The sequence below is a fragment of the Palaemon carinicauda genome, chromosome 33 (genome assembly GCF_036898095.1).
Source record: "Palaemon carinicauda isolate YSFRI2023 chromosome 33, ASM3689809v2, whole genome shotgun sequence".
Taxonomy (NCBI): Eukaryota; Metazoa; Arthropoda; class Malacostraca; order Decapoda; family Palaemonidae; genus Palaemon; species Palaemon carinicauda.
The window spans coordinates 48,874,405-48,887,607 of record NC_090757.1 but is presented as its reverse complement, the minus strand read 5'-3'; positions in this window follow the sequence as shown (position 1 = coordinate 48,887,607).

Below are 13,203 nucleotides of genomic sequence, written 5' to 3'. Positions count from 1 at the left end.
GAGAGAGAGAGAGAGAGAGAGAGAGAGAGAGACTAGTTGTTTGAGATGAGAGAATACCGAAGTGTAAATGAGACAGGTAGAGCCTGGATATTATTTAGGGTGAAGGGGAGAGAGAGAGAGAGAGAGAGAGAGAGAGAGAGACACTAGTTGTTTGAGATGAGAGAATACCGAAGTGTAAATGAGACAGGTAGAGCCTGGATATTATTTAGGGTGAAGGGGAGAGAGAGAGAGAGAGAGAGAGAGAGAGAGAGAGAGACACTAGTTGTTTGAGATGAGAGAATACCGTAGTGTAAATGAGACAGGTAGAGCCTGGATATTATTTAGCGTGAAGGAGAGAGAGAGAGAGAGAGAGAGAGAGATATGAGAGAGAGAGAGAGAGAGAGAGAGAGAGAGAGAGTGTGGGGGGGGGGGCGTTAGTGGTTTGAAAAGAGAGAATACCGTAATGTAAATGAGACGGGTAAAGCCTGGAGATTATTTAGCGAGAAGGAGAGAGAGAGAGAGAGAGAGAGAGAGAGAGAGAGAGAGGTCAGTGGTCTGAAAAGAAAGAATACCGTAATGTAAATGAGACGGGTAAAGCCTGGAGATTATTTAGCGTGAAGGAGAGAGAGAGAGAGAGAGAGAGAGAGAGAGAGAGAGAGAGGTCAGTGGTGTGAAAAGAGAGAATACCGTAATGTAAATGAGACTGGCAAAGCCTGGAGATTATTTAGCGTGAGAGAGAGAGAGAGAGAGAGAGAGAGAGAGAGAGAGAGGGGGGGGCGTTAGCTGTTTGAAAAGAGAGAATATCGTAATGCAAATCAGACAGGTAGTCTGGATATTATTTAGCGTGAAGGAAATGAGAGAGAGAGAGAGAGAGAGAGAGAGAGAGAGAGAGAGAGAGAACACATTTCCAGGTATTTCATCAATAGCTAGAGGATAAGCCAAAGGGATTGATTAATCTTAGAGTTCATTACTCAGTCTCGTCAGATGCATTTTGGAAGATAACTCCTGACAAATGAAGTCCCCTCCTGCCATGTTTCAATTCATTATGCGAGTGCCAGTATTAATTCGTACTTATGTTCACATTTCGTAATTGTAGTTTTTGTTGAGGAAATATTACTGTTCGTTTTCATAACATTTCTTGCTCGGATATGAACATGAACAGATAAGACTCGCAAAACCTGAACAATTAAGACGAAAGCGAATCGGAACATTATCATGATTAGCCTTTTAAAGAACTTTCATCTCTCATTTGAAAAGTTTGCTTCGCTTACGCGTGTTTTACGTCATGTCTGATGATAATCATGTTTTTAGTTTTTGTTTTTTTTATTTACCATTTTCTTCCTGCGTTGAAGGATCATTTGAGGATATCGTTTTCCTTCGAACTCTGTCCACCACAGTCAGATGGGGGATTTGACTCCCCTCGGCAGTCTCCCAAGAGGATGGGAGGGTATTGTCGTAGGCAAATGTCAGTATTTATCTGCATTGACGTTTGGGATTTCACGATTCTCATTCTATGTATAAATCATATTTTCATTACCGAGACGCTTGCTCTGGTATGAACAGTAACAAGAAGACCAGCAACGGGATTGGAAAATGATTCGCATCTGCATTTCGAATATTGAAATAATCATAATTCTTGTTTCATGTCTTATGGGGGAAGGAATAACAGCTTAAATTGGGAATTTTACCTCTACCAATGAAGTTGGGAGGAGGTTATGTTTTCGGCCCTGTTTGTTTGTGTGTGAACAACTTCCTGGCCACAATTTTACTCATAGAGTAATGAAACTTTCAGGGATTAATTGTCATGTTGAGACGTGGAAGTGATTCCATTTTGAAAGTCCTAGGTCAAAGATCAAGGTTAAGGTCAAGCAATAGGTCGACCAAATTAAACCTAACCTTAACCACAAGCTCGCACATGGTTGTCACACAATTCAAATACGCCTACAATTTGAATTGATTCTGGGAAAGGCAAGCTGGTTTCGAGAAATAGGCTGCCAATGCGGAGATCTGCACTCTGAGAATACGTTTCTAGTGTGATAATATGCCCAATGAAATGAGGAAGTTCATATCCCAGGATATGGTTTGGTGTAACTCGTGTGACTTTTGAACTTTTCAATCCAGATTCGTTTGAGGCATCTTTGCATCGCAATTTTTTTTTTTTACATATTTACATAGGATGACCTATGAACTTTTGCAATGCGCAATATCCATTGATTTTCGTGTTTAAATTGCAGTATATTTTCGACACATTTCGGGTGTTGGGGTGGCAATTAAAACTTTGTTGTTCATGTATTTCATTATGACGAATGTCTTCTTTAAGTAAATTTCTCCTTGTTTCTTTATTATTTATAACAAATGATTTCGGCGTCAATGACCTTTGATGTCAGTGTGCCAGAAAACTTTATAGCATCCAATCAGTCGTTACAAATTTGTTTAGAACCCCCCCCCCCAAAAAAAAAATTCTAAGAACCTAATTTAAGAAAATACTAGGCACAAATATCATTTACAAAAATATAGGGTCTAAATCAAACTGATTTCCTTTATTTATACACTGTGCTAAGGCTTGATAACTTGGCCTGGTGGAAGTACTTAACATAAAAGAAATTTCCCTATGGGCCTGTGATTCCCTGATACAGTGAATTCGATATTAAAAGGTATTTGTTGCTCGTTTTAATGTATGAAAATCACGAGTGTCAGTGATAAAATGATTATAAAAAGGCCAGGTGTTATATACTTACCTAACATCTATAATGGTGGAGATGAGTTGATTTCGATTCAAAGTACAAATCCATAATTCCACTTTTACAATATATTTCCGTATATATATACTCTTATCTCTCTTTACTGCTGAATACTCTAAGTCAAACTGTTTACCTTAATTTCAATCGGCTATACGGTTTGTATATGTGTCCGGGCAGAAATACTTATCTATCACAAAAGGAGTTTTCCGATGGATCTGTGATTACGTGACACAGTCAATTCGATATTTAATGGTATTTGTAGCTTATCTAAAAATGAAAATGACAATTGTTAGTTATAGAATGATCATACACACATATGTATGTATGAATATATACATATATATATATATATATATATATATGTATATATATATATATATATATATATATCGTCTTTCCCACCGTTATCCGTACATTAAGGGGTCGGTTGCCTGATGCGCCCTCTCCAATGCCTTCGATCAAAGGCATCCTCTTCCACCAAACCGCTTCTGTCCATATCATCCTTCACCTAATCTTGCTATCTGATTCTCTGCCTCCCTCTAAATCTTCTCCCCCTTACAGGATCCTCCCAAGACCTCCTCACTCCCTCCTCACCATCCATCTTTAACACGTGCCCACATCATCTCAGTCGTGACATTGTTACCATCTCGGTAATCTTCACCACACCTGCCATTCTTCTTATTTGATCATTTTCCAATCTTCCACCTTAACATTCTCATCTCTGTTCTCTCAATCTTTGCTTCCTCTTTCCGTCTGAAAGCCTAAGTTTCTGATCTATACATTAACACTAATCTTATTACTGTGCTATACATCTTGACTTTTACCTTGATTGGCATTTTCCTATCACATACCACTCCTGCTACCTCCCTCCACTTTCCCCATGCTGCTTTTACCCTATTCTCAACTTCAGCTTCGCATCCTCCCTCCTTATTTCTATTAGATCCCAAGTATCTTAATTGTTCTAGCTGTTTTATAACTGCTCCTGTATTTTCATGTATGGCTATCCTGTCCCTACCTTCTTTCCTGCTAACCATAGCTTCAGTGTTATCCACATTCCCTCTCAAACCACCCCTTTCCAAAGTCTTTTGCCACTCTACCACCATTCTCAGCAATTCTTCCTCATTTTCAGCAGTAATTAGCAAATCATGTACATATAGCAACTCCCATAACTCTTCACATCTGATCCCCTCACTTAACACATCCAAGACCAACACAAATAAAAACGGGCTTAATGCTGACCCCTGATGTAATCCAACACTAACTTGAAAGGTTTCTGTTTCTCCAACAGCTGTTATTACTTTTGTCTTTGTTCTTTTATATACCATTCTAATTAACTTCTGTGGGACTTTCATCTTCCTCAAGTACCAAAACATCACTTCTCTTGGTATTCTTTCATAAGCCTTCTCTAAATTTACAAAAGTGCAGAAGAGCTTCTTGTTTCCCTCTAGTCTCTTTTCCTGTAACTGCCTTACTATAAAGATGGCATCCCCAGTCCTTCTCCCCCTCATGAATTCATACTGCTGTTTCCCAATATTTACAAATTCTCTCAATCTCTCATGTGATACCCTCTCTAACACTTCCAAATCATGCTCTGTTTGTTTAATTCCTATGTAGTTACTGCATTCCATGATGTCACCTTTCTGCTTGAATATGTATACCATTAGACTTTCCTCCCAGTCTTTAGGCATTATTTCCTCTTCCCATATTGCTCTCAATAAATCCAGCATCCATTCTTCCCTCTGTCGCTAGTATTATAACCATTTCAATTTGAAACTCCGATGGGCCTGGTGCTTTACCATTCTTCATTCTTCTCAGTGCCTTCTTCACTTCTGTATTTTGTATCTCCATACTGGCTCTCCACCCTTTGTGCTTCTTCTAGCTCCTCTTTCTCATTTTCAGAATTCAATAGTGTTCATAATATTCTCTCTATCTCTTCCTAATGTTATCATCCCTATGCAATATATTTCCATCTCTATCCCTGATGCCTACCAGTTGCCCCAAGACCTATCTTTACCTTTTCCTCAAGTTTGAAATTTTGTAGATATTCTTTTCTCCTTCATTTCTTCCTATCCTTTCATTTAACTGCTCTTCCAATAGCTATACCTACTTTCCTCCTAGAATATTTTTCGTCTTCTTTGTACCTTTCCTCTAATAATAATAATAATAATACTTTATTTCCAAATAAATACATTGGGTATTATACATCATTTATAAAGTAACATATAGAATAGTGATTACTGATATTGTGATTACATTAAAATTTAACATTTACATGAGAGATGCTTCCATATAAATCTTTTGACTACCAACTAAAATACATTTGGTCCACTACTTGCATTAGTATGACTTTAAAGTAGAAAAAAAATAACTTAAAATGGTAAAACTCATTAAAATTCTCTACTGTGTGTAAAATTACAGTAGACCCCATAAAGCATTAAAAACTGATATTCACAAGTACATTAAAACCAATCTACAAATATGTAACTAAAATCTTGTAGAAAACATATATTTCCTGAGATTTGCTATAAAAGTGTCTATACTCGATGTTGTTTTCAATGACTCAGGTAGGGTATTCCACATCGTTGGTCCTCGTACCCTAAAGCATCTACTTCCCAAGTCTGTGTTGGTTCTCGGTATATAAAGGTCATTATTCTTTCTCGTTTGTCTGTCCCTCCCAGCTCCAACTGTTATAAACGTAAAAAGCCAAGTTGGTATTAAACTTCGCACAACTTTAAAAACTCCCACACAAATGTCGAATTTAATCCTTCTTTCAACATTTAACCATTCTAATTTATCTAAAATTGGTGATGCATGATCATATTTTTTGGCCCTACCATCAACTACTTTTGCCGCAAAGTTTTGTACTTTTTGAACCCGTTGTAATTGTTGTTTAGTAGTACTTCCCCAAATCTTTAAACAATAATTTATTATGCTCAGTGCAAGAGACTGAACTACCATCGTCCTCATGTCAATATCTAGTTTGTCTTTAATTCTGTTTAAATATATTAAGGTTCCATTTACTTTTCTACATATTTCAGATACGTGTACATCAAAAAGCATATATTGGTCAAAATGAATGCCAAGATTTTTTACGTGTGCACTTCTTTCAATTTGATGGCCGTTAAAGTTTAGAACGGTATCTAATGGGATTTGTGATATATATTGCCTTGTACCAATAAATAGGAATTTAGTTTTTGATTCATTTACATTTAAACCATTTAATTGAAAATATCGCAGTCCTGCTTCTAATATAGCTTCTGCCTTTGTGATAAGAGTGGGTATATCGTTTATCCTACCTGCAATTAAAAATTGACTATCGTCTGCATATTGTACGAGAAGATAGTCTTCTAAAGATTTTGCCATATCTTTGAAATAGTCTTGTATGAAATCAGCCATATCATTGATGTGAATAAGAAAGAGCACGGGGCCTAAAATAGAGCCCTGGGGAACTCCAAAATGTACTTGTTTACGAGAAGAGATAGTATTATCTAGTCTGACTATTTGAAAACGATTTTGTAAATAGTTACTAAACCAAAAAGAATCTATTTTCATTTTCCTACACTCATTTAACAAAATGTCGTGGCTAACGCTATCAAATGCCTTTGAAAGATCTAACAATATAAGTAAGTTTACCTTCTGCTGGTCAATATTTTTATTAATCCTTTCCGATAGCTTAAGTAATGCCATTTCAGTAGACAGATGAGGTCTAAATCCATATTGCATAGAGGACAATAATTTATTTTGTTCAAGATATTTAAGTAATTGATTTGTTACTATTTTCTCTAATATTTTTGACAAAATAGGAAGAAGAGATATAGGTCGGTAGTTTTCAACGTTTTCTGGGTCGCCACTCTTGTAAAATGGTACAACATGTGGCAGCTTCCATCTATCTCTACTCCCTGTGCCTGCCTTACTCGCCTGTCTTTGATTGCCTTTGATTTTCTTTTAACTGATTCTTGCACCTCTCTGTTCCACCACCACTTTTCTTCTTTCAACACACCATATCCGCAGTTTCTTCCCACTAATTCCTCCGTTTCCCCTACATATATATCTGTCATACCGAAGCAAATATTTTCCCCCCTGTTACCCTGTCCAATCTCTAAGTTCAACCTTTCCAGTCATTTCTCATACTGACAATCCTCCTAAATTTTTTAACCTTTTCTCCTTTAAGGTCCTAAACCTTAATTATAGATCCCTTTCTCTTTTTGGACTTTCTACCTCTCAATTCAAAATCCATCACTACCAGTCTATGTTGTTCAACACAAGCTTTCCCCAAATTCACTTTATAGTTCATCTTATTTTTCTTGTTTACTTTTCTAACCAATAAGTAATCTATTTAGCTTTCCACTCCTCCACTTTCATAGATTATCAAATGCTTATCCAACTTCTGAAACCAGGTGTTCATATGTGCCAATTCAAAACTTTGAGCCGTCTTTAATACATACTCCCCATCCTCCTTACTAATTCTAACCCCATGCCCTTCATATACCTCCTCATATCTATCCCTTCTCTTCCCCACTCTGCTATTCATATCTGCTCCCATGTTTAGCTTCTCTTTCTCTTTCACTGATCTAATAGTAGCCTCAAACTCTCATCTAATTCTTTTTGTTTTTTGTTCTTGACACCCTGTCTGGTGGGCATATGCTGAAATTATATTTAATTTGATCCCCTATTATCATCGAGATTTTTAAAAGGCTATCATTTATTATCTTTACTTGTACAACGTTTTCTTTCCAGCTATTACCTATTATGATTCCAACTCCATTTCTCCCTTTTCTTGACCCGCTGTAATAGAGTTTATACCCATTTCCTATCTCTCTACTTCCATTTCCTTCCTGTCTAGTCTCCTGCACACACAAGACATCTATCTTCACCCTCTCCATAGCATCCATTATCTCCCTCTATCTTCCCGTTAGTGAACCAACATTCTAAGTACCCGCTCTGACTTTCCATTCTTTCACTAACTTCTTTGGCCTCAGTCGTGAACCCTGCGGTACCCTTCTTTCATTTACCTTGCCAGTGGGGAGAAATGGACGCTCTTTGCTTACAGGGGACGCCCTAGCAGCATCAGACATGGTTCATAATTTGGTAGAGGAGTTTTAAGATCGCATGCCCTAGCAGTCATCAACCGTAGTTATTGGCGGTAGGCCTAGCATTTGACTAAATAGTCCAACTGCAAGGTAGCAGTTTCCACAGTTATTGAAAGTGCTAAAACACAGACTACAAGGCAGCAGCTGTCCTTTTAGTAGCTTTCTACGACACACAGGACATGTATATGTGTAAATATAAATATATATATATACATATATATACTTATATATATGTATATATACTATTATATATATTTATATATATACTATATATATATATATATATATATATATATATATATATATATATATATTTATATATATATATATATATATCTATATCTGTATATATAGAGATAGATGGATAGATAAACAGATACAAATAGATATGTTTGTACATATATATATATATATATATATATATATATATATATATATATATATATATATATATATATATATATATATATATATATATATATATATACAGTATATGTATATACACTATATATAAAATTAAGAAAATAGAAACAACTCCTCACAAGTAATTGAAATCTACCCATAATGAGGTTGAAATTAACAAATAGGAAGACGAAAAGAGACGAAGATATAAAAAAGGAGGGAGAGAAGAAGGAAGAGAGCAGAAGACGTGGCACACATGAGCACACACACACGCGCAATAAGGTTCTGAGAGATCTGAGAGGTGCGGATCTGTCAACAGAAATTTAATATCTGGGTTGGAAGTCTCTGGCTGAGAAGGCAAATGTCTATATCCGATTGAGATGCTTTTCTCTCTTTGTAGAATAAGAAAGATATTAAATTTCTCTATTCCTCTTGAAGAAAAAAAAAGAGGAGGCCTTAAGTTTGATAGAAACGATTATTTCTTTTAGTTTTATTCCAGGAGTTTTTTTTTTTTATCTGGGTCGGTTATATGAATTTTTTTTCCTTTGGAATCAGGATCTAATAACAAGATTCATCTGTTTCCAATTATTTACAAGAAAGGGCATTTTCATCTTCAGGTTTGGCATGTAAGAATCATCCTATGATAGGAAATGTAGTATGCAAATACTTTTTGATGGGTACACAGCACAGATTGATACGTAAAAAAAGTAATAAATAAATATAAAAACTATTTGTAATTACAGAAAATATGGTGGAAGGTCTGGAGTTTTCGTTAAAATCAATTTTCCGTTATGTTTAGTCCATGAGGTAGGTTCTTATGTGACCTTTACCTCTTCTTTCTCAAATGGCTCAAAGGGACTTTAATCAAGCAAATCTCATGACAGACGAAAGTATCCGTAGTTTAGTTAGGAGACTACAAGCACATATCGTATTGTTTATTTAATATCCTTTAATACAATAGATGAAAAAGCTAAGGGAGTTGTCCGACCTGAAATTCTCCCCTCCAATACAAACAATTACCTTCGTTTGAGTTCTGTACAAACTTATGACAGTAAACATTGGAGGTATTTAAAGAAAAAATAGTACTTATAGTTCTTGTTTTATCTTTGGCTAAATGCCACCCTATTTTGTTCTATATATAGAAACAACCAACAGGTTCTCTAATTATTTTTCTTATCAGTCACTCGATTTCCGTCTACCGTAGGAAAGACAACAGCTGCCCAATTCTCACAGCTTCAACAAATCTCTCTCTCTCTCTCTCTCTCTCTCTCTCTCTCTCTCTCTCTCTCTCTCTCTCTCTCTCATCGGATTTCTTAGTCGTAAGGCTTCTCTTAGCATTGCCAGGAATTAGACTTGGCTGTCACATAAGAATACTTTACAATATTAATAAAAATATTCAAGTACAACACTTTTTTATCTCTCTCTCTATCTCTCTCTCTCTCTCTCTCTCTCTCTCTCTCTCTCTCTCTCTCTCTCTCACATCGGATTTCTTAGTCGTAAGGCTTCTCTTAGGATTGCCAGGAATTAGACTTGGCTGTCACATAAGAATACTTTACAATATTAATAACAATATTCAAGTACAACACTTTTTGATCTCTGTCTCTCTCTCTCTCTCTCTCTCTCTCTCTCTCTCTCTCTCTCTCTCTCTCTCTCTCACACACATCGGATTTCTTAGTCGTAAGGCTTCTCTTAGCATTACCAGGAATTAGATTTGGCTGTCACATAAGAATACTTTACAATATTAATAACAATATTCAAGTACAACACTTTTTTATCTCTCTCTCTCTCTCTCTCTCTCTCTCTCTCTCTCTCTCTCTCTCTCTCTCTCTCTCTCTCTCATCGGATTTCTTAGTCGTAAAGCTTCTTTTAGCATTGCCACAATTCAGCTCTCATTCCTAAACCATGCATTCGATACGAACTTTTTTTTTTTAACCTTTTGCAACTTTGCCCGATTCCAACGTTGTGTGTTTCACTCCATCTCTCAGATTTTGTATAAATTATTTGTTCAACAAATTCCTACGTGACTCGGTACTCGTTAATCTCATTACTTTCAATACTTACTTGCTTAGCCCACTCATCAACCCTGATAATGTCCTTAAAATCATCTTTTTTCCCGGAAATTTTACATTTTGCAAATCCATATCTGTAACACTGGGGTTGAACATCACGTGGTAGGATATGAAAAATGATTCCATGGTGGAACCAGAGTCAGTACAGATATATGTATTGACTGCATGGATCAAGCAGCTAATCGTTCTTTGCGTTTCCACCAGTCCTACTCTTCTAATACGCGTGCATCTTGATTTCCAAACTTTCAATCACCCCCCCTGTTTGACCTACACCCTAACGTGACTAAAATACCTATTTTTGCACACATTTCTGAAGGTTATCCACAAGACCTAGCCTTTGGTGTCCTGATTTCCATCCATTCTCTGCCAATATCTTGAGATTTTCTTACCCGAGAGAGGCTGTGACTAAGAAGGCAGGATGAAAGCAACTGAGTAACTTTATTATAGAACATCCGTTTATATATACATAAACTCCAGGCAAAAAGGGCATAAAAAACATAACTGGCAATTTCATGTTCAACCGACAACCGCACCGGTTAACAGTTAACGGTGAGAAAAACAGACATTTCATTTCAGGTCCCTATCAGTGTGAGGGGAGAGTGAAGATACAAGTATAATATATACCAAAAATTAAATGTCGTTACTTTGTACGATCGTGTGACACACGGTTGGTACATGGCTCCCCCACTAAAAATGACATACTGTACATGATAAATAGGGCACCCTGATCTAGAGAGGCGACCTGTAGGCGGGACATCTGGCAGGAGATAAGCAGGTTTTAGACGATCAATGGAGACCCAGTCTGCTTTGCCACGAATGTTTAGTAGGAATGCTTTCGGACTGTGTCGGATCACAAGGAAAGGGCCCGTGTAAGGGGCGTTAGCGGTGGCTTGCTAGTCTCATTGCGTAGGAAGACGTGCATTGCAAAGTGCAAGTCTTTTGGTATGTGATGTTTCGCTGGGGGCTTGTAAGTCTAGTGGCATGGAGTAAATTTTCCCACGACGTGACGTATGTGCTGGAGATTGTCGGAGGAGGTTGCAGAAGGAAAAAATTCAGCAGGGACGACCAATGGGTCGCCATACACCATTTCAGCTGCCGAGAGGTCGAGGGTGTCTTTAGGAGAGGTCCTTAGTCCCAGGAGGACCCAGGGAAGCTGAGTAAACCAGTTGGAATCCTTGCAGCCGGACATCAAAGCTGCTTTGAGGGTGCGATGAAAACGTTCAACCATTCCATTGGCAGCGGGGTTGTAGGCAGTTGTTTGATGTAGGGTGATGCCTAGGATATTCGCTAATGATGTCCACAATTGAGAGGTGAAAGTGGTACCCCTGTCAGAGGTAATATGCTCAGGGATACCAAATCTTGCAATCCATCCTGAGAATAAGGCAGATGTACATGAGGCGGACGTTGCAGTTTCCATGGGAATGGCTTCAGGCCAACGAGTGGAGTGGTCGATGATGGTAAACAGGTACCGATGTCCGTGTGATGTGGGTAGGGGCCTACAACGTTGACGTGAATGTGGGCGAAAGGACGCTGAGGTTGAGGAAAGGTGCTCACTCCTGAATCCGTGTGATGATGTACTTTGGAATTTTGGCAAGAAGTACAGGCGCTCGATCCAATCCTTAGCATCCTTAGAAATGCCGTGCCAAATGAACTTCGTCTTCAGCAGCTGTGCAGTAGAACTGCACGAGGGATGTGAAAGGCCGTGACTGAAATCAAACACCTGTCCGCGCATGGGAGCAGGAATTCAAGATCGCGGCCTACTAGTACTGACGTCACAGAGGAGGGTGGTGTTGGAGTCGTCGTGGGGGATGTCTTCCCAATGGAGGGATGTGCAGGATGTCCTACAAGCTTGATACTGTGGATCCTGTCGTTGGGCTTCAGCCAAGGCGTTGTAATCCAACCTCAGTTGAACGAAAGCCAATGTGTTTCTTGACAGGGCATCGGCAACGGGATTCATTTTCTCAGGGACGTGTTGAAGGGTGCAATTGTATTCAGCCACGGCGTAGAGATGTCAGCGTTGACGGGCGAACCAGGCGTCAGACTGTCTAGTGAAGGCGTGCACCAGAGGCATGTGGTCTGTGTGAATGACGAAAGGCGTACCTTCTAAGAAATGGCGAAAGTGACGGACAGCCTAGTGCACCGCCAGCAATTCGCGATGGAAGGTAGAATAATCCGATTCTGACTTGGACAGTTTTCTGCTGAAGAAGGTCAATGGGCGGGGTGAGACGCTGACCACCTGTTGGAGTACTGCACCAATAGCGACGTCGCTGGCATTGGTGGAGAGAAGTAGAGGGGCATGTGGGATAGGAAAAGTGAGAGCCGCAGCGGTTGATAGGGCCTTCTTTGCATTGCAGAAGGCCGCTTCTTGAAGGGGACCCCACTTTAGGTCTTTTGGCTTGCCATTGAGGGAAGCATAGAGGGGAGCAAGAGTGGCAGCAATGGCTGGCAGAAAACGGTGATAATAGTTGATCATGCCCAAGAATTCCTGCAGATTTTTGACGGTCGAGGGCGTGGGGAAGTTCTGAATGGCTGCTACCTTCTCAGGGAGGTTATGGACTCCTTCAGGAGTGATGCGGCGCCCTAAGAACAACACTTCGTTGGCGTCAAAGGTACACTTGCCGTACCGGACTACAAGGCCGTTTATGTTGTAGGCAGTCGAGCACGATGCGCAGGTGACAGAGGTGTTCCTCTTTTGAGGAAGAGAACACAAGTATGTCGTCCACATAACATACACAGAAGGGGAGGTCCCCTAAGATGCCATCCCTAAAATGTTGAAAAGTGGCCCCAGCATTACAAAAGCCAAAACAGGACTAATTGAAGGGGTATGTACCAAATGGAGTGGTGATGGTGGTCTTGGGATGTCTTCTGGGTTCATAGGCACCTGATAATACTCCTTCAGGAGGTCGAGCGTGGAGAAAACCT